The following is a 23,850-nucleotide window of genomic DNA, read 5'->3' on the forward strand; positions in this document are numbered from 1 at the left end:
CAATTAGAATTAGAATTTACCACACCAGAATGGAGTAACTCTGCTAATGACCTAACACGATTCAAGATAACAGGAAACTCGTGAAGAGAAATACGAGGAACTAAAAAAAAAATTGTGTAAATAAATAATGTAATTAGGACAACAAAAAACATGAAATACAACGAAAAACAATTGATTACATTAGAAGAAAATCGGCTTGTGTACTCGAGCGTCTCTGTATACGATACAATTACCTGACAAATCATATATATATATATATATATATATATATATATATATATATATATATATATTTCTTAACTGTCCTGCTGTCAGTCTGTAGGTCTGTCAACGGCTCTGTCTGCCCGCGTGTGATGCACGTCCATCATCCGTATGTCTGTCACTCTGTCTTCATATGCCTCACTGTACATGATGCCAATTTGTCTGTTTTACCCCTATTTAATCTACGGCATCTGTCTGTCCGAGTGTCGGCTGTTACCGTGCATATGTACAAGTCTGTTACTATGACTGAATCTCCCCGTCTGTGTGCCTGTTTGATCAGCGCCCCGCTCACAAACAGACGGACAAGTCAACCTTCCTGGTAGCGAGCGGCATCACCGCCGCAGCGTTGCCATCTTCGCGTCACATCTTTATCCCACGTTCTATTTCCAACCAGATATATATAAATATATATTTTAACCCTATATAAAAAAGAGAGGGACGTATCTATCTATGCCATGGTGTATTCTTGTCCCTTCATTCACCACCCCAGCGGCTCGGTACGAACCAGGGAGCTCAGAAAACACTCAAAACACAGGCCGAGAACATTATGAGTAGAGAGGAGTGTACAAGAGGCGAGGGTGAATTTGGAGGCGACAGGTCAGTCAGTACTGCCCGCCAACACATATGAGTCGTCGACAACTTATCGTTTTCCTTCGCTATCTCTCCACAACGCTTGGCGTTCGTTATCAATACTTCACACACGGACCTGGGTACGTGTAGGGTGTGCTTTAGCACGACGGAACGACCCATGAGAGCGACGGAACGACACCAGAGCGCGACGGAACGACCCCAGAGCGCGACGGATCGACACCAGAGCGCGACGGAACGACCCCAGAGCGCGACGGATCGACCCCAGAGCGCTACGGAACGACCCATGAGCGCGACGGAACGACCTTTTAATGAGCACGATGGCACGACGCGACTCCTGAGCGCGACGGAACGACCTTTTTTTGAACACGGCGGCACGACGCGACCCCTGAGCGGAACGGAACGGCCTTTTTGAGCACGACGGCATGACCCTTCAAAATGCTTGGCGGGTGAGGCTCTTAACTGTGTCGTCCACGTCGTGGTGACACCTGGGTACAAGGGGGGGGGGGGGTCAGGTCAGGCATGGTACAGTGGGGAATGGTAGGTCAGCCTCGTTAACCACACAGCCTCGTTAACTTCACACTCGTCACCCTTATGACTTCGTGACAAAGAGTCGTGTACACACTGTACTCAAAGGGTTAATATATATGGAGAGAGAGAGAGAGAGAGAGAGAGAGAGAGAGAGAGAGAGAGAGAGAGAGAGAGAGAGAGAGAGAGAGAGAGAGAGAGCTGATGCAATGTACATATACGACCTGGATAGTGGCGCAATGGACGGACATAGGGGGTGTTGATGTCACAGTGGGAGAAAAGGGGGTATTGATGTCACACTGGGCAAGAAGGGGGTGCTGATGTCACACTGGGCGAGAAGGGAGTATTTATGTCACACTGGGCAAGAAGGGGGTATTGATGTCACACTGGGCGAGAAGGGGGTGTTGATGTCACACTGGGCAAGAAGGGGGTGTTGATGTCACACTGAGCAAGAAGGGGTGTTGATGTCACACTGGGCAAGAAGGGGGTGTTGATGTCACACTGGGCGAGAAGGGGGTGTTGATGTCACACTGGGCAAGAAGGGGGTGTTGATGTCACACTGGGCAAGAAGGGGTGTTGATGTCACACTGGGCAAGAAGGGGGTGTTGATGTCACACTGGGCGAAAAGGGGGTGTTGATGTCACACTGGGCAAGAAGGGGGTGTTGATGTCACACTGGGCGAGAAGGGGGTGTTGATGTCACACTGGGCGAGAAGGGGGTGTTAATGTTACTGAGCGAGAAGGAGGTATTGATGTCACAATGAGCAAGAAGGGGTGTTGATGTCACACTGGGCAAGAAGGGGGTGTTGATGTCACACTGGGCGAGAAGGGGGTGTTAATGTTACTGAGCGAGAAGGAGGTATTGATGTCACAATGAGCAAGAAGGGGTGTTGATGTCACACTGGGCAAGAAGGGGGTGTTGATGTCACACTGGGCGAGAAGGGAGTATTGATGTCACACTGGGCGAGAAGGGAGTATTGATGTCACACTGAGCGAGAAGGGAGTATTGATGTCACAATGAGCGAGAAGGGGGTATTGATGTCACACTGGGCAAGAAAGAAGGTGTTGATGTCACACTGGGCGAGGAGGTACTGATGTCACACTGGGCAAGAAAGGAGGTGTTGATGTCACACTGGGCGGGAGGGGAGAATGAGCCCCACAGCAGGTGGGGTGGGTGACGGGGTGAAGCCACCATGCCCAGTGCCACGTGGGGGAGGGGGGGGAGGGAAGCAGGTGGGGCAGCACGTGACGTCGACTCAGGGTTGCCACCTGTCGTCACACAGATTACCACGTAGGCACGTAGTGGTCCCAAACGTTACCACGTGGTTCCAACGTTACCACGTAGTCCTAAACGTTACCACTTGGTCAGTGTTAACTCCCTGAGTGCCTGGGGGACCACGTGAGTCACAGGGTTACCAGGGACACACAGCTGGCCCGTGTGTCACCTCTCTCTCTCTCTATCTCTATCTATCTATCTATCTATCTCTATCTATCTATCTATCTATATATATATATATATATATATATATATATATATATATATATATATATATATATATATATATATATATTCCTATGAGTCCACGGGGAAAATGAAACACGAAAAGTTCCCAAGTGCACTTTCGTGTAATAATCACATCATCAGGGGAGACACAAGAGAGAAATATAACAGTCAGTTGATACACATCGAGGAGACGAAGCTAGGACGCCATACTAACAATTTCTTCACTTATAAAGTTATCTAAATCATATAAACCGATACTTTGATATTAACAATTACCTCACATATCAACTTATCAAGTTCATATAAACCAATACTTTGATATCATTAATTTCTTCACATATACATTCATCTAATTTATATAAAAGCCAAAATTCTGATTCATATTCATATCTCAGTCAACGTGATGACCAGAGTCTTTGAGATGGTCAAATATTGCATTAGGTTCTTGACCACAACCAACGCTATATTGATGTCTTGAACACAACCAACGCTATATTGATGTCTTGACCACAACCAACACTATATTGATGTCTTGACCACAACCAACACTATATTGATGTCTTGACCACACAACTTGACCACGAACACTATATTGATGTCTTGACCACAACCAACACTATATTGATGTCTTGACCACAACCAACACTATATTGATGTCTTGACCACAACGAACACTATATTGATGTCTTGACCACAACCAACGCTATATTGATGTCTTGACCACAACCAACGCTATATTGATGTCTTGACCACAACCAACGCTATATTGATGTCTTGACCACAACGAACACTATATTGATGTCTTGACCACAACCAACGCTATATTGATGTCTTGACCACAACCAACACTATACTGAAGTCTTGACCACAACCAACACTATATTGATGTCTTGACCACAACCAACACTATATTGATGTCTTGACCACAACCAACACTTTATTGATGTCTTGACCACAACCAACACTATATTGATGTCTTGACCACAACCAACACTATATTGATGTCTTGACCAAAACCAACGCTATATTGATGTCTTGACCACAACCAACACTATATTGATGTCTTGACCACAACCAACGCTATATTGATGTCTTGACCACAACCAACACTATATTGATGTCTTGACCACAACCAACACTATATTGATGTCTTGACCACAACGAACACTATATTGATGTCTTGACCACAATCAACGCTATTGATGTCTTGACCACAACCAACACTATATTGATGTCTTGACCACAACCAACGCTATATTGATGTCTTGACCACAACGAACACTATATTGATGTCTTGACCACAACCAACGCTATATTGATGTCTTGACCACAACCAACGCTATATTGATGTCTTGACCACAACGAACACTATATTGATGTCTTGACCACAACGAACACTATATTGATGTCTTGACCACAACCAACACTATATTGATGTCTTGACCACAACCAACGCTATATTGATGTCTTGACCACAACGAACACTATATTGATGTCTTGACCACAACGAACACTATATTGATGTCTTGCCCACAACGAACACTATATTGATGTTTTGATATGAAGAACCTCACCAGTTTGACCAATTGCAATAATAACCACACACATTACAGGGGATATTGTACACACAACCCACTGATAAGTCTTTTCGGAAATTAACCTAACTTCTCAGAATAAGAGAAAAATAAAAATCTTAGGTAAGGGAAGAAGCTTAGGGGCGGGGCGGGGCGGGATGGGGCGGGGCGGGGCGGGGCGGTGGGGAGTGTGAGGAGGGTACGGACACTACACCCCCCTCCCCCTCCCACCCCCCCTCCTTCGTCAGTCTCCTTCACCTTGTCATCAATAGTAGGACAGTAGGCCACTTCCCCCCCACCCCGCCATTTCCCTCCCTCCCTCCTTCCCCCTGGGCTCTTATCACACCCGCCCCGACCAGATGGATGCACCCCATGCCCCGGCCGGAGGGAGGGAGAGGAAGAGGAGGACACACATCGGGTGGGGAGGTGAGAGGACGAGAGCGGGGCAGGGGTGCGAACGTGCGCCTCCCCCAACCTCACCCCACCTCACCCCACCCCACCACCTCTGGGTGACGTGATGTACCGACCGACCACCAGCTGATCCCGTGAGGCGTCATCACCACCTGGCTTACGTAACCACCTCTCTCTCTCTCTCTCTCTCTCTCTCTCTCTCTCTCTCTCTCTCTCTCTCTCTCTCTCTCTCTCTCTCCATCTATCGATCTATCTATCTATCTATCTATCTATCTATATATATATATATATATATATATATATATATATATATATATATATATATATATATATATATATACACACACACACACACACACACACACACACACACACACACACACACAAAACATAGGTGCTACCGAACTCCGCCTGCTTGGGGCAGCACCGCGAATGAAATGCCACCTTTAACGAGGCTGTGTCACTGGGAGTAGAGTCTCAGCGAAGGATTTCTCACTCCAAAGGAGTCTACAGTCCCCTGCTGCTGGAGGCAGTGCAGCCTCATCCCGCGTTAGCGAGGGAGCGTTGAGAACAGAGGAGTGAGCCTTAGAGGGTATATCCTCACTTGGCTCGCCTTGCCGTTCCTTCTTTTGGAAAATCATAAACGAGAGGGGAGGATTTCTAGCCTCCCCCCTGCTCCCTCCCCTTTTAGTCGCCTTGTTTTAATTTTCCAAAAGAAGGAACAGAGAAGGGGGCCAAGTGAGGATTTCCCTCAAAGGCTCAGTCCTCTGTTCTTAACGCTACCTCGCTAACGTGGGAAATGGCGAATAGTATGAAAAAAAAAATATAGTCATATACTGGACACCTATCTACTTGTTTTCACTTGGTGAATTAAGAGTAATAGCAGACGAACACATAGGCCTTGCTTTGACGAATTCCCTCTCTAAAATTCTACTGAATTTTTTTTCCCCCAAAAACTTTAGTCCACTAATCAAAGCAAAGCCCCACACCCCATCTCTAGTGAGGGGTTAATCCACCGCCTCACATGCTATGGTTGTTGAGTCCAGAGAGTAGCAAGTCACCACCACGCAGCATCTTGACCTAATTCATTCCATCCCGAGCACGCCTCTCACCCTCCTGAATATTTCATTTACCCCCCAACCTCCCGCCTCCATCTACGTCGACCCCTCTCCTTCCTCTTCCTCCCACTTTGCTTTCTCCAAGCCTGTGGACGTATGTAGTCCAAGGGCAACCACTGGGGGCAACTTGTAGAGGCGAAAGAGATAACATATCAGTGGACTCCTGACACACTTCATAACGTAATCTAGAAGGGTGCGGATGGCATATTAATCTAGATGCGGGATACTGTGTGTGTGGGGGGGGGTGTTGGAGATTAGGGGGAAATGTGAGGGAGAAAGTTCGTGAAATGCTTGTATAAATCAACACAAGAAAACGTAACCTAACTTACCCTAACTTATGAAAACCTTACCTAACTCACCTTGACATGAAAACTTTACCTGACTTACCTTGACATGAAAACCTTACCTAAACCATACCTAACTTACTCTAACGTATGAAAACCTTACCTAACTTACCCTAACTTATGAAAACCTTACCTATCTTACCCTAACTTTTGAAAACCTTACCTAACACCCTAACTTATGAAAACCTTACCTAACTTACCCTAACTTATGAAAACCTTACCTAACTTACCGTAACTTATGAAAACCTTACCTAACTTACCTTAACTCATGAAAACCTTACCAAACTCACCCTAACATGAAAACTTTACCTAACTTACCCTAACTTATGAAAACCTTACTTAACTTATCCGAACATGAAAACCTTACCTAAACCTTACCTAACTTACGCTAACGTATGAAAGCCTTACCTATCTTACTCTGACTTATGAAAACCTTACCTATCTCACTCTAACTTATGAAATTCTTGCCTAACTTATGAAAACCTTACCTAACTTACCCTAACTCATGAAAACCTTACCTAACTTACCCTAACTCATGAAAACCTTACCTATCTTACCCTAACTTATGAAAACTTTACCTAACTTACCCAGACGGCTCAACTTTTAGTTCATCTTCTATGATTCCTGAAAACGTATAAGAAAAAAAAAAATGTTCTCTGCTCGCGATTTCCATTTGGTCGCTGGGAGGTTTGGGCGCTGTGAATGGTAACCCACACAAGCAGTCGTCCCAACGAACGCAACCACTTCCAACGAACATTATTCTCCGTGTGGCGGGAGAAAGATGGCTTTGTCGTTGGCATATCTCACACGGAATACATTGCAAATTAACGTAAATGTGACGCTATCAAAAGTTTTATTGATTTCTTCGATTATCTAACCACTCTTACATTACTATCCCCATGTTTCCACTCGATGTGGACTCTTGTCAACGTTAAATACAACAAAATATTTCATATGTTTCTCCTATGTATCCCCCACAACCTAGTCAACGCGGGAGGAGGAGACACCCTCTACAACCCCTTCCTCCCGCCAAATATGGGGGTAGGGGGGTTTTACCCTTCCCAGGCAGGTAAGGGGGTCACCCCTTCCCCTAACCCCACACCTTAATAACAACCCCATATGCCACCGTTTTTTTTTTTTCTTTTCTTTTTTGTCTTACGCAAGTTAACCCGGTCCAAATGTCTGTCCCTCATCAGTACTAGCTAATGAGAAGCATAAACTCGACTCAGTATAGGAAGCGAAACGACAAAATGTCGAAACGACACGATTGTGAAAGAATAAAATGAACACATGTGACGTGTCGCATCCCGTGCAAGAATTATTATACCTAAGATAACACATGGAGATCTGTCGAGGGCAATAAATATGGTAGACTAATTTTCACTTTACGAATTAATCACTCATAACCCAATCTCTATTGCATCTCATGAACATAGTATAGATTCATTTTCACTTTAAAAATTAATGACCCATCACTAACGCCATAATGTCATCACGTGAATGTGGTGAATTTATTTTCATCTCACGAATTCGAGTATAATATATATTAACTTGAGTTGTCCGTGCAAAACAGGAGAGTTTCCCATCAGAAGAAAACGTCGGCTTATGAAGGAGGGACTGAAACATTATCCCCAGCATATGACCCCCTCCCAGCGATCCACACTGTATATAGACTGGGGATTGAGGCATAATTCTGGCCTCCACCTCAACATTCGTAGGACTAAATTTCGTGTCTAGCTTTCAATTTTCACGCCAATAAGTGAACATATGAACATATACACCAGCGTGGGCCATGGCGTAAAACGTCTTCGCGGGGGAATTCTAAAACTACATGACATGTATTCCAGTGTGACACTTCGTCCTGCCTGTGGTCAGCTGCTGGGACGGGAGCAAGGCCCGGTATCCCACGACACAGGTCGGGTGCAGCGCCACCATTCTGCTATACTGTATATTGAAGATAATGCTTCTAAAAATAATAATAAAAATAAAATATTATTATTGTTATTACTATCATCATTACGATTATTATTATCATTACTATCATTATCATCATTACGATTATTATTACTATTATTATTATTATTATTATTATTATTATTATTATTACTATTATCAATTGTAATAGATTTTATCAATCATCAATGTCATTATTATTATCATTATTATTATCATTATATTCGCCATTTCCCGCGTTAGCGAGGTAGCGTTAAGAACAAACATATCATTATCATTATCATTTTTCCAATTATTATTGTCTTTATTAGTGACAAGATTCAGTCAACGATTCATTACAATAACATAACACTGATCACCCCAGATGATGACCCTGAAGTTGACAGACGAACGAGGCTGTTCGCCCCTGACGACCCGACGTAGCTTACGTTGACGACTTTAATGACCCCGGCAGGTGAGAGGACTAACCCCCAAACAACCTCGGGGGGGGGGGGGGGGAGCGTAGCGATGGCTGGTGGAACCCCACCTGCACACAGATAGATAGAAAGATAGGCAGAAAGATAGATAGATAGATAGACAGACATAAACACAGAAGAAAAAGGATATAGATAGATAGACATAGATAGACACAAACATAAAAAGACAGATAGGCAGATAGGTAGATAGATAGACAGATAGATAGATAGATAGATAGATAGATAGACAAACAGATGTTCATTGACCACAGTCTACAAAGATCATAGACCTAAATACACGTATCATCATAACTAAAGATACGAACATTAACTCCAATTTACGACCCGTAGCCCAGCAGAAGGCCTTAACAAACTCTCTCTCGCGTTGTGGACACACAACATCAATAATATACAGCAGGCGTACATATATATACATATTTTTTTTTTTTATACTAATCGCCATTTCCCGCATTAGCGAGGTAGCGTTAAGAACAGAGGATGAGGACTGGGCCTTTGAGGGAATATCCTCACCTGGCCCCCTTCTCTGTTTCTTCTTTTGGAAAAAAAAAAAAAGAGAGAGGGGAGGATTTCCAGCCTCCCGCTCCCTTCCCTTTTAGTAAACATGCGATTGTCCATGTTTACCAAATGGCGTCCTAGCTTCGACTCTTCGTTGTATATCAACGGACTGTTATATTTCTCTCTTGTGTCTCCCCTAATGATGTGATTATTACACGAAAGTGCACTTGGGAACTTATCGTGTTTCATTTTCCCCGTGGACTTACAGGAAGATATTAATATATGCAACCATTCTAAAAAAAAAATAAATCGTGTTGACATATATCTTTCCAGACTTCTTAACAACATAATCAACGAATAATACGAAGTAGAAAACACGAAGTGGATAGACCCCCGTTCTAACGTTTTTTACCATAGCAGATCACACAACATAGGTTCAGTAACACTGTACATTGCCACTATAGCATCAAGCATACCCATACCACATCCTGGTCGCTTCAATACATTACAGTGGCTATGTCTGTGTCCCAGGTCGTGTATGCCTTGCACAAATCTACAAGTGTGAGAGAAAGATATACATTCCTCTTCCTTGTGGCTGCCTCCGACACAAGAACACAAGAAGTGAGGACGTTGCAGGAGGACAATTGGCCCATGGACAGGCAGGTTCTGAGAATCTGTCCACCCTACAACCCACGGCTTGAACTCCCTATATATACATCCAACCTTCGTTTAAAGCTATCTCTAGAGCTAGCTTCCACTACTGTACTCGGCAATTTGCTCCATGAATCCACTACCCAATTCCCGAACCCACATCCGACCTGAATCTATATATTTTCTTTCTAATCGAAATCCATTCATTCTTGACCTACCTATCCGCTGGTGGCGCTATTGTAATGTCACACACAATGTGTTGTATACTACCTCTTTTTTTTTTTTTGTCTTGTGTGTCCCCAACCAGCACCACCGTAGCAGGAGGCCCTTATCCCAGTCACCATGACCACTGTCAGGTTGCTGGCTAAGATCACCCGGGGGAGCGACCTGCCCTCACTCCCTCGTTGGGGCGTTGAGGAGGAGGAGGAGGAGGAGGAGGAGGAGGAAGAAGAGGAGGAGGAGGAGGAGGAGGAGGAGTAGGAGGAAGAGGAGGAGGAGGAGGAGTAGGAGGAAGAGGAGAAGTAGGAGGAGGAGGAGGAGGAGGAGGAGGAGGAGGAGGAGGAGGAGGAGGAGGAGAAGGAAGAGGAGGAGGAGGAGGAGGAGGAGAAGGAAGGAGGAGGAAGAGAGGAGGAGGAGGAGGAGGAGGAGGAGGAGGAGGAGGAGGAGGAGTAGGAGTAGGAGGAGGGGAGTTCTATGAGTTGATGGGGGTGTGATTGGACGGGTGGGTGGGTGGGTTATGGTTGGGTGGGTGGGTGATGGACGGGTGGGTGGGTGGGTTATGGTTGGGTGGGTGGGTGGGTGGGTTATGGGTGGGTGGGTGGGTGGGTGATGGACGGGTGGGTGGGTGGGTTATGGTTGGGTGGGTGGGTGGGTGGGTGAGTGATGGACGGGTGGGTGGGTGGGTGCTGCTGTTGTCAGATGCGCTAAAGGGAGAGAGGGATGGGGTTGTACTGGGAATGTCAGGTGGTGGGAGGGTAGGGGGTTACATGGGACGGCTTGGGAGAGGAGGAGGGAGAGGAGGAGGGAGAGAGAGAGAGAGGGAGAGAGAGGGAGAGGGAGAGGGAGGGCGAGAGGGTGGGTGGGACACCAGCGGTGGCGGGAACATGGTCGAGAATACTGAGCCCAGATTGACTTCAATTAACGCAGGTGTCGAACCACCTCACCTCTCTCTCTCTCTCTCTCTCTCTCTCTCTCTCTCTCTCTCTCTCTCTTTCTCCCGGTGCCAGAGGTGAGGTGAGGCTTTCTTGTCTCGCCCGAGGGGAGAGACGAAACGACGACCAACGAGACACGAGAGAGAGAGAGAGAGAGAGAGAGAGAGAGAGAGAGAGAGAGAGAGAGAGAGAGAGAGAGAGAGAGAGAGAGACGGGAAGATCTGGAACAGGGAGAAACGGCAGAAGCAGAATTCTAAAAGAAAAAAGAAAAGAAAAAGCAGAAAAAACAAAATTGTAACTTGTAAAAAAAGAGACGTAATTCTCACTACGTCTCTCCATTACCTGCTTAATCAGTGAGGTGGAATAGATGGGACATTTAAGACGCCCTTCTGGGAAGTGCTGGATGTGTGGTATACTGTGAGTGGAAGTGAGGCGCATGTGTCGTAAGCATGTGAGGCGCATGTGTCGTAAGCATGTTGAGACGCATGTGTCGTAAGCATATGAGGCGCATGTGTCGTAAGCATGTTGAGGCGCATGTGTCGTAAGCATGTGAGGCGCATGTGTCGTAAGCATGTGAGGCGCATGTGTCGTAAGCATGTGAGGCGCATGTGTCGTAAGCATGTTGAGGCGCATGTGTCGTAAGCATGTGAGGCGCATGTGAGGCGCATGTGTCGTAAGCATGTTGAGGCGCATGTGTCGTAAGCATGTGAGGCGCATGTGTCGTAAGCATGTTGAGGCGCATGTGTCGTAAGCATATGAGGCGCATGTGTCGTAAGCATGTGAGGCGCATGTGTCGTAAGCATGTGAGGCGCATGCGTCGTCAGCATGTTGAGGCGCATGTGTCGTAAGCATGTGAGGCGCAAATGTCGTAAGCATGTTGAGACGCATGTGTCGTAAGCATGTGAGGCGCATGTGTCGTAAGCATGTGAGGCGCATGCGTCGTCAGCATGTGAGGCGCATGTGTCGTAAGCATGTGAGGCGCATGTGAGGCGCATGTGTCGTAAGCATGTGAGGCGCATGTGTCGTAAGCATGTGAGGCGCATGTTGAGGCGCATGTGTCGTAAGCATGTGAGGCGCAAATGTCGTAAGCATGTTGAGACGCATGTGTCGTAAGCATGTGAGGTGCATGTGTCGTAAGCATGTGAGGCGCATGCGTCGTCAGCATGTTGAGGCGCATGTGTCGTAAGCATGTGAGGCGCATGTGTCGTAAGCATGTGAGGCGCATGTGAGGCGCATGTGTCGTAAGCATATGAGGCGCATGTGTCGTAAGCATGTTGGACGCATGTGTCGTCAGCATGTTGAGGCGCATGTGTCGTAAGCATGTGAGGCGCAAATGTCGTAAGCATGTTGAGACGCATGTGTCGTAAGCATGTGAGACGCCTGTGAGGCGTATGTGTCGTAAGCATGAGAGGCGTATGTGTCGTAAGCATGTGAGGCGTATGTGTCGTGCTCACATCTTTAAGACAGGAGGTAGCGAAATTGTGCTGAGCCACAGACCCGCCCCGTCCTGGGCGACAAGTGTGTTTGGTAACATTACGAGACGAGACAATGAGATAACAACCGAACGATCATTGACCAAGAACGGACTACCTAAGCTAGAGGCGTGGGTTCAGTGGAAGAAGGCCATGTCTGCCCCCAAAGTATCAAAACTGTCGTCAAAATATAGAAATAAAGGAAATGTACCAGACACACTATATACACAACGTATGGTCGACCCACACACAGTAGGACACGCCTCTCAGTGTACGTGACCGAAGTTAAAGAAGCACAAAGAACTATTAGAGAAGGTCCAGAGGAAGGAAGAGATGCGACTTACAGGGAGAGATAAGCCGTTGTAATACTACTGTGCCACCGAGCGGAAGCGCAACACCAAACCTGGTCACGATTTCCTGCCAGTTTCTGAACGAGTTTGGTGATGACGATGGTAGAAGATCATGAGATGCAACACAAAAACGCCATAGATAAAGAAAAAAACGTCATAAATAAAGAAAAAACGCCATAAATACAGAAAAAACGCCATAAATAATGAAAAACTTCATAAAGAAAAAAACGCCATAAATAAAGAAAAACGCCATAAATAAAGAAAAAACGCCATAAATAAAGAAAAAACGTCATAAAACTCATAAATAAAGAAAAACGTCATAAATAAAGAAAAAAAACGCCATAAATAAAGAAAAGACGTCATAAAGATAGCGTCATCAAGTAAAAAAACGTCATAAAAACTCATAAATAAAGAAAAACGCCATAAATAAAGAAAAAACGCCATAAATAAAAAAACGCCATAAATAAATAAAAAAAACGTCATAAATAAAGCCCCCCTAAAAAAAAAAACGGTGTATCAAGCTGTGGGTCGGGGGAGGGGGGTGAAGTTGCGTTTAAAATACCGGAGTTGCGTAGTGAACTGCCATGACGTTGTAGACGTCCAGACCATACGTGAACTGGTACAACTGAATGATAGGAGAGTTCAAGGTATTGTGGTGAGAGGGGGGCGACGACGCTTGGGGGGATAGTAGGGGTGGGTGAGGTGCAGATAGCCATCACCCACACGAAGGTCTCAACCCAGCCTCGCATGGTCGAACACGTGACACACACACACACACACACACACACACAGAGGTGTGTCCTCAGCTCGCGTCTGCCGCTAACACGTGGAACCACATGTGAGGGCTGGCTGAGACTGGCAACACTGTCATGACGGGCCACACCGGTCTATGGGCTGACGTAAGGAGAGGGGGGTGGGAGGGGAGGAGAGAGGAACCTGGGATGTGGGTAGGGTCCTATATACCTTTCCCCTCCCCCCCTCCCCTCCCCCCCCTTACCACCAGCATTTGTGTCACAGGCTACGCTTACTACTGTTGACAACGCTGCACACTCCAGCCCAAAACCCTTGCAACGCTGTTTCTTGTACGGACCCTGGGTGGCTGGCTGCCCGCCCCTCTGTCGCACGACGCCCGCCCCTCTGTCGCACGACGACGCTCCCCCCCGCCCGTCTGTCGCACGACGACGCTCCCCCCGCCCGTCTGTCGCACGACGACGCTCCCCCCGCCCCTCTGTCGCACGACGACGCCCCCCCCCCGGCCCCCCCTGTCGTGCGACGCCCCGCCCCTCTGCCGCACGACGCCTACCTGCTCTCGGACGCACGGCGCCCCGCCCCTCTGTCGCACGACGCCCCCGCCCCTCTGTCGCACGGTGGTCGGGGCGGGACATCGGCTGACCCTGGGCCACGATGAGGGTCAGGGGCCACCAGGAACCGTGAGGGAGGCCGCTGCTGGAGGTCAACAACCATTATCCTCCCAAATGATAGTTTAAATAGAGGTTACTTAACAAGGGGCGGCCAGGGGTAAGGCTCCATCAGGGCTGCTGAAGGGGAACATGTACTCACGTAGTGTGTTTGTTAGCTCTTTAGTTAGCAAGCTCGTTAGTTTGTTAGTTAGCTCTTTAGTTAGATAGTTAGTTAGCTACTTAGGTACTTAGTCAGTTAGCTACTTAGTTAGTTAGTTAGTTAGCTACTTAGTTACTTAGATCTTTAGTTAGTTAGTTAGCTACTTAGTTAGTTAGCTCTTTAGTTAGTTAGCTACTTAGTTAGTTACCTCTTTAGTTAGTTAGCTACTTAGTTAATTACCTCTTTAGTTAGTTAGTTAGTCAGTTAGCTACTTAGCTCTTTAGTTAGTTAGTTAGTTAGTTAGTTAGGCACTTAGGTACTTAGCTAGGTACTTAGTTAGTTAGTTAGTTAGGTACTTAGTTAGTTAGTTAGTTAGTTTACCAGGCCACATGTAGAGGCGGGGGTAAGACATGACTGGCTGTTGGAAACAAACTGGATTATACAAATATAGACGAAGTGGGTTGATGACCTCACCTGTTACACACACACACACACACATATCTCATCCTGGACACACACACACACACACACACACACACACACACACACACACACACATACACACACACACACACACACACACACACACATATCTCATCCTGGACACACACACACACACACACACACACATATCTCATCCTGGACACACACACACACACACATATCTCATCCTGGACACACACACACACACACACACACACACACACACACACACACACACACACACACACACACACACACACACACACACACACACGGGCCCTGGGCAGCCACACCGGGGCCCGCTGTGAGATCTCTCGATACATGAGTTTATGTTAGAGAGAGAGAGAGAGAGAGAGAGAGAGAGAGAGAGAGAGAGAGAGAGAGAGAGAGAGAGAGAGAGAGAGAGACTCAGTCGAGCGACAGCATTACGTCATTCGTCTTAGGAGACTGTCGCTCTGCTCTACATACTACTGATCGCCAGACGAGTGTTATTGGAACTGTCGTGACGTCAGAGCGCAGAGGAACACGGTAACACCAGTTTACTCTGTAATACCTCGGTGTTTACGCTGTACCACAGACTGTAACGGACTGTATTCCCTAGACTGTATCCAACAGGTACCCTTCCCCTGTAGCCTACAGTCCAATCACCACTACCTACGCTGTATAAACATTACTGTATTGTGGTCAAACAGAACCACACTGTAATGCTTTATACAATCACTGTTGTATAACGTCACGCTGTATACAGTCACTGTTGTATAACGTCACGCTGTATACAGTCACTGTTGTATAACGTCACGCTGTATAAAGTCACTGTTGTATAACACCACGCTGTATACAGTCACTGTTGTATAACGTCACGCTGTATACAGTCACTGTTGTATAACACCACGCTGTATACAGTCACTGTTGTATAACGTCACGCTGTATACAGTCACTGTTGTATAACGTCACGCTGTATACAGTCACTGTTGTATAACACCACGCTGTATACAGTCACTGTTGTATAACGTCACCCTGTATACAGTCACTGTTGTATAACGTCACGCTGTATACAGTCACTGTTGTATAACACCACGCTGTATTCAGTCACTGTTGTATAACACCACGCTGTATACAGTCACTGTTGTATAACGTCACGCTGTATACAGTCACTGTTGTATAACACCACGCTGTATACAGTCACTGTTGTATAACGTCACGCTGTATACAGTCACTGTTGTATAACGTCACGCTGTATACAGTCACTGTTGTATAACACCACGCAGTATACAGTCACTGTTGTATAACACCACGCTGTATACAGTCACTGTTGTATAACACCACGCTGTATACAGTCACTGTTGTATAACACCACGCTGTATACAGTCACTGTTGTATAACACCACGCTGTATACAGTCACTGTTGTATAACGTCACGCAGTATACACTGTTGTATAACGTCACGCTGTATACAGTCACTGTTGTATAACACCACGCTGTATACAGTCACTGTTGTATAACACCACGCTGTATACAGTCACTGTTGTATAACACCACGCTGTATACAGTCACTGTATAACAGTCAAGGGAAAGCCAACAGTTTAACACTTCATCTTTGACTAGCTTCCAATTAACACTTCATCTTTGACTGGCTGCCAGTTTGGAGGCTGATGTGCTCCCGATGATACAGACACGCCTGATTATTCTACGGTAGACCTTACGCAACGGTACGCATTTACGCTACAGACAAGTGCGCGCGCGCGTGTGTGTACCGAGCTGACCCTTGACTGTGTAAAACAACAACGGAGCAGCGGCGTCTCCTCCTCCTCCTCCTCTCGACCTTAACCTCAGACCTCCTCCACTCCCCCGAGCGCTCTCCTCCTCCTCCTCCTCCTCCTCTCGACCTTAACCTCAGACCTCCTCCACTCCCCCGAGCGCCTCCTCCTCCTCCTCCTCCTCCTCTCGACCTTAACCTCAGACCTCCTCCACTCCCCCGAGCGCCTCCTCCTCCTCCTCCTCCTCCTCTCGACCTTAACCTCAGACCTCCTCCACTCCCCCGAGCGCCTCCTCCTCCTCCTCCTCCTCCTCTCGACCTTAACCTCAGACCTCCTCCACTCCCCCGAGCGCCTCCTCCTCCTCCTCCTCCTCCTCTCGACCTTAACCTCAGACCTCCTCCACTCCCCCGAGCGCCTCCTCCTCCTCCTCCTCCTCCTCCTCTCGACCTTAACCTCAGACCTCCTCCACTCCCCCGAGCGCCTCCTCCTCCTCTCCTCCTCCTCTCGACCTCAACCTCAGACCTCCTCTACTCCCCCGAGCGCCGGAAGGCTTCAGACAACTGCTGGTCCCTAAGGAGGGCTGCACTCACGACTGTCACCACGAGAGAGAGAGAGAGAGAGAGAGAGAGAGAGAGAGAGAGAGAGAGAGAGAGAGAGAGAGAGAGAGAGAGATACACGATACACCAAGGCTCTATCACCACGAGAGCAAGCAGTACCATACATTTTCATTCATAAATTCGTTTTAAAAGCGTTTTAAACTGCGTTTTAAAGCGTTTGATTTGCATTTTAATTTGCGTTTTAATTCCCGTTTAGTTTCAATCTGCGTTTTGTAGCGTTTTAATCTGCGTTATATAGCGTTTTAATTTGCGTTTTAAAGCTTTTTAATTAGCGCTTTACTGTTCTATAATTTTCCTTTTATTGTGCTTTAATTTGCATTTCGTAGCGTTCTAATTTGCGTTTTATAGCGTTTTAATGCGTTTTAATTTGCGTTTTAATGCACTTTAACTTTCGTTTTCTAAGCGTTTTAATTTGCGTTTTAGAGCGATTTAATTTGGGTTTTAAAGTGTTTTAATTTAGGTTTTAAAGCGTTTTAAATCGCGCATTAATATCGCTATGTGTATCTACTTATAATTCATGTGTTACACGTATTACGTTTAATCGATTAGGTGAACACGAAGTCCAACAGGTGTTTCCCTGCCTCTCTACAGGTGTTGGAACACCTGCAACAGCAGCACAGATGCGTTAACCAGGAACCCCCAACCCCCCTCAGTTACCCCCCCAGCCAAGCCAAGAGGACCCAACCGTGGGCACTCACACATACGTACCAAACCCATGGCTTAAGGGTGAGGGTGAGGGTGTGTAGTGTGGTGGGTGTGGTGTGACCCGATCCCCAACCCTCTGGTGCTTTTGAAACAGGTCGTGGGGATGGATGTGTGTTTCCGAGAGATGTAGAGAGGGAGGGAGGGAGGCGCGGCGCGCAAGAACAACCAGAGGACATAACGTGAAATTATGCGTGAAAAGTTGTTAGATAGATATCAAAGATGTAAGGGAGATTTCTTATGGTATAAGAATGATGGATGAATGGAACTGAGTGACTGACGATATTGGAAGGATATGGTAGAAAGTGATCAAGAGATGGGGGCTCCAAACATGTACTTGCACATACACACACACACACAGACACACACACACACACACACACACACACACACATATATATATATATATATATATATATATATATATATATATATATATATATATATATATATATATATATATATATATATATATATATTTTTTTTTTTTTTTTTTTTTTGTTATATTTCTCTCTCTCTTGTGTCTCCCCTGATGATGTGATTATTACACGAAAGTGCACTTGGGAACTAATCGTGCTTCATTTTCCCCGTGGACTCAAAGGCATATACTTGATCACCCGCAAAATTGAGATCCTTTCAATATCTATATATATATATATATATATATATATATATATATATATATATATATATATATATATATATATGTGTGTGTATATAGACTAACCTTACAGAAGACTTCAACTGTTCAGTAATGAGTAACACTAAACATTATGTATGTGGTTTTCAGCTGGTCATGGGCCACACAAACAGTGACTCAGAAGGCGTTTAAAGATTTTTTTTTCTTGTTCAGTTGGTTCAATATTGTTTACCGTTGCCGCGCTTAACGACCCTCGACGGCTGGCTGGCCAAAGGCCAAACAACCAACCAACTGGTGGTTGGAAAGCGATGAAAATGTAAGGAATAAATTTTTTTTTCCAGTACAGACATGTGAAACCATTGACCCCCCTGCCTGGGGGGAACAGATGTACACTGCACGAAAACTTAAGTGTACATTATATAATCAATTATTCATGGGTCAATAACTTTCCAATAAAATATGCGATCCTGAGAAAAATACGTAATCAGACTCAGGTGAGGTTGTATCACTCACTTGGCCAACATAATGAGTACAAGATGAGAAAACAGGACAAGACGATCCACCAAGAGACGAGTGTTGGTTTCAATCGGTTCTCTGGTTTCCAACGAGATTACTTTTGACATTTCAAACATTCAGAGACCATTTTCCCCTCGCAGCGGACGTATTACATTGTGGCGTAGCATGAAACAAGGATACGCAATGAAGGACAACAAATACCATCATTCCTTTCAAAGAAGAAGTTCGGGTTCAACTGACTCTTGTGATTTCTGAAGCTACGTCAAAACCAGACATATCTACAGACCAGACAGACGACTACATGGCAGACAGACTCAGCGAACGAGAACACCTCACGAACTCAGCGAACCGAAGGGCCACTCACAGCCTATCACCAAATGACGTACCGTCACCAACAAGAACAGCGAAGCGTAGTCTCCGAGGCGGAGACGACGACCCCCTCTCCCCTAACTCACTCGCCTCCTCACGACACCAGTTCGTCAAATCTAAAACGAACACAACATCGGAATCATCGCAGCTGACGATGGGCCAAGGAAGGGTCAGTGATAACAGTAATGCAAGAGTTCATTTATCGCACACGTGACAGATGAGTGGAAGGCTTCCCCATTGTTATCACCGAGGAAGATAAGGTGCTCGATGCTATCAGGACGCGGCGGGGGGCGTGGGGAGGAGGAGGAGGAGGAGGAGGAGGAGGAGGAGGAGGAGGAGGAGGAGGAGGAGGAGGAGGGAGGGTGGATGGGTGGCGGTGGTTGTCTTCACTCCACTCCCCCTCCTCCCCTCACCCGGCGCCAGCGTGACGTCACCCTGCGCCGACATGCCCAGGGAACCTGAAGGAGGAGGAGGAGGAGGAGGAGGAGGGGCGGGCGGCCAGCGATGATAATTCTTACCCCCGCGCGCTTGCAACGACTACAACATTATCAAGGAGGCTTGTTGACCACTCTGGCTGGCTACACCGCGAGCCACGAGCCTCCCAGCGACCACCTTCAGCGGTAAACCATGTAATGTATAAGCAACATGACAGCTCCCGTCGTCTATAAACATGCTTTTCAATGTCTATGATTCCACTCGCGAGCGATTGTCCGCGCCGTAAACCCTTAGCCTTACGTGAGACACAAACACGTTCTGGACAGACGAGAGAGACATAAAGGAAACGTATTGTAAAAGGTGTTGCTGGCTGGCACAGTTAAGCCTACGTATTTAAATTAGGGCAGGGCACGGCTTATTGACACACATACTGTAGCCCGGACGCACACAGTATCTCCTCCCTCAGACATTATATCTCAAGGGGGGAGGTAGGAGTGGCGAGCCAGGAGAGGGAGCTATCGGTGATAAAGTCAGCCATAAAGGATAAGGTTTCGTGATCGTTTTAACTTAGTCCCCCCCCCCCCCACGTCCACCGTTGCCAGCTGGCGAACCCGGAAGAAAACGGTGGAAATTCATATCAGTTGAACTTTATTTCCTGGCTTGCCTCTCTCTCTCTCTCTCTCTCTCTCTCTCTCTCTCTCTCTCTCTCTCTCTCTCTCTCTCACCCACCTGGAGATCTAGCTCACACTGACCTGTATAATATACTCAAGTGGGGAAGGGGTGGGTGGGTGAAGGTTGGGAGCAATGTATATACAATGTATGAGGAAGAGGTGGGGGAAGGTTGGGAGCAATGTATATACAATGTATATACAATGTACAAACAATGTATATACTGTTGGAGTAAATACACACTCGCGGGGGGGGGGGTGTGGACGGGGTGTGTGAACAAGGTCGGTGTTCATAATTCACATGTTCTTCTCAACCATCATTAACGAAGCAGATTCCACCTTGAACATGATATGAACATTGTAGGTGGACGATATCCTCAGCTGACCACTAGGGTTACACTGGCCAACTTCATGACACCCACTACTGTGGCTCCAGTGATGGTGGTGATGGCGCGTGATGGTGATAGTGAGGGTGTTTGTGTGATGGTGACGGCTGTTACGTGTTTGTGGTGGTGATGGTGACGTGTTTGTGATGGTGATGGTGATGGTGACGTGTTTGTGATGGTGATGGTGACGTGTTTGTGTGATGGTGACGGTGGTTACGTGTTTGTGATGGTGATGGTGGTGGTGACGTGTTTGTGTGATGGTGATGGTGGTTACGTGTTTGTGGTGGTGATGGTGGTGGTGACGTGTTTGTGTGATGGTGACGGTGGTTACGTGTTTGTGATGGTGATGGTGATGGTGACGTGTTTGTGTGATGGTGACGGTGGTTACGAGTTTGTGGTGGTGATGGTGATGGTGACGTGTTTGTGATGGTGATGGTGATGGTGACGTGTTTGTGTGATGGTGACGGTGGTTACGAGTTTGTGGTGGTGATGGTGATGGTGACGTGTTTGTGTGATGGTGACGGTGGTTACGAGTTTGTGGTGGTGATGGTGATGGTGACGTGTTTGTGATGGTGACGGTGGTTACGTGTTTGTGGTGGTGATGGTGATGGTGACGTGTTTGTGTGATGGTGATGGTGGTTACATGTTTGTGGTGGTGATGGTGATGGTGACGTGTTTGTGTGATGGTGACGGAGGTTACGTTAATCGTCACCATTAAATACATATGTGAGGGCAGTATTACTGCAGTATAACACATGTGTATGTTTACATCACTCACTGTTCCCAATCAAATACAATAATGTATTGTAATACAATACTACAGCAATACAACCATTATGTAACTTTACATCAACCAATATTCACAATCAAATACAATAATGTATTGTAATACAATGCTACAGCAATGCAACCATTATGTAACTTTACATCACGTAATGTACAACGAAGTCACGACTGAATGTATAATGTACCAGCCATAAAAGTTCCTCTGTATAACTTCTGCTGCTGTTGTGTAAACACACGCCACACAGGTGCTTATCCAATGCGAAGAAGTAACCAAAAAATACGATATAACCAAACTAACTTCGATCTTAAGTTTTTAATATGATTAATTAACTTGTAACAATAACAACAATAATAATAATAATAATAATAATAATAATAATAATAATAATGATAATAATGATAATAATAATAATAATAATAATAATAATAATAATAATAATAATTATAATTATCATTATTATCATTATTATTATTATAATCATGACACCCCTTCCAGTTATGACACAAACACACACACACACACACACACACACACATCTCAACAAAACAGACTCCATACTTGCGTACACTCTCCATAACTATCGTCTGTTCCACGACTGTACCATTCCCAGACCAATCCTTTCCCCTCCCCTTTCCTCTCCCTCCCAACACAGCCATCCCATGAACACACAAACACAAAAAGCTAAGGCATCAGTGGCACTGAACAGTGGACGCCACCACGACCATGCTGGTCGCCCGGGCTCCACCGTAAGTGGACGATGGACAACATCCCAGGCGAGAGATGGATGCTCCCCAGCCACACAGTTCCTTCTCAGGGAGAACCTCGGTGACACCCCCAGCAGGAGACGGTGGTGCCACCACCTCCTCCTCCTGACCTCCTAAGCTCTGAGGGAACCCCCCGGGATCAGAGGAGGAGGTCAGTTAAAGGTCCTCCGTGCGTGGGTGTCGTGGCATATCCTCCTCCGATCGCGACCCACAGGACCCTTCCCGAGCGGCAGAGGTGTCCAGTCTTGTGTGTGTGTGTGTGTGGGAAGGGGAGCCACCGTCCCAGACCAGAGGTGGGTCACCAGACCTCTGGTCTGTCATCCTCACCTCTGGATGACAGGCAACACGCACGGGGACGACGTACTTACTCCCTGGATGGTCCTTGTGTTCCAGGACACCACTGGCTCAGTCTGCTGGACGCCGCCACGATCCAGGCGACACAGACCCGCTGCTTCCAGGGGGAGGTCCTTCGTCAGCTACCGCCTCAGGGGATTGCACCAGGTCGCCTGAGGGGGGATGCCTTCAGGCCTCGAGGCCCGTGGCGACGCCTGGCGAGGGTGGTGGCAGGCTGCAGGGAGGGAGGGTGGTGGGTGAGGCAAGCGCCACACGGTGAGGTGGAACATCTGCTTCAAACACACACGGTACACCTGCCGCTGCTCCGGCCGCCGGAGGGCTGCTCTCTCACCTTTTATTGTGGGAGGGAGAACACCTCCCGCCCACCTCCCTCACCGTCCTGGGGGCAGCAGGACCAGGCGAGGCGTACACACCATCCTGGAGGGCCAGAGCCAGGCGAGGGGGGGACACATGAGGGTGTGTCTGGCCAGTACGGCAGGGGAGGGAGAGGAGAGGCAGGAGGAGACGGACGGCGCCCCCTCAGCCCACGCCCCCCTGGCTGCAGTACACGACCCCTCCTACCAGAATACAGCAGTGATCACCTGTGCACTGAGGCACTGCAACGTGACACTCCTGGTATGGCTCTGTGCCCACCTGACCCATCCAACCCACACACCCACACACACCTACACATCACTGTGTATGCAACGATCGAAGTTAGACAGTCATGGACAGATATAGACGTGTCTATGACGAGCCGTGTTGCAGGGAGTGACAGGTGTACCAGTACTGACTCTATCTGCTTTAAGGCACATTTAACACCACAGACGAACCAGCGGCAGAAACCCAGCCCTTCACGAGGGGAAGGTCCCGTCACCCCTCCCTACCAACCCTTCACAACCCAGGGTGTCCCACAGTCAATCGCTCCCTCACACTTTCCCCTGAGTCAAGAGAACAT

The 23,850-nt window shown here is 46.9% G+C and overlaps 1 protein-coding gene across 8 annotated transcripts in view; it reads right to left on the bottom strand.

Moving 5' to 3' along the window:
• The window catches only part of LOC139750769 (uncharacterized), a 284,624-nt gene that overhangs the window by 180,230 nt on the left and 80,544 nt on the right, over window positions 1–23,850 (bottom strand). Inside the window, exon 1 of one of the 8 annotated variants that reach the window (XR_011713219.1) lies at window positions 22,924–23,289. The exons of 6 other annotated variants lie outside the window; for them this stretch is intronic. The gene's annotated coding sequence lies outside the window, so the exon portion shown is untranslated. Of the gene's footprint in view, window positions 1–22,923; window positions 23,290–23,850 lie in introns of those variants that run through there. One more of the 8 variants, XR_011713216.1, reaches the window with a different exon arrangement.

This window comes from Panulirus ornatus, chromosome 10 (assembly GCF_036320965.1).
Source record: "Panulirus ornatus isolate Po-2019 chromosome 10, ASM3632096v1, whole genome shotgun sequence".
Classification (NCBI taxonomy): domain Eukaryota; kingdom Metazoa; phylum Arthropoda; class Malacostraca; order Decapoda; family Palinuridae; genus Panulirus; species Panulirus ornatus.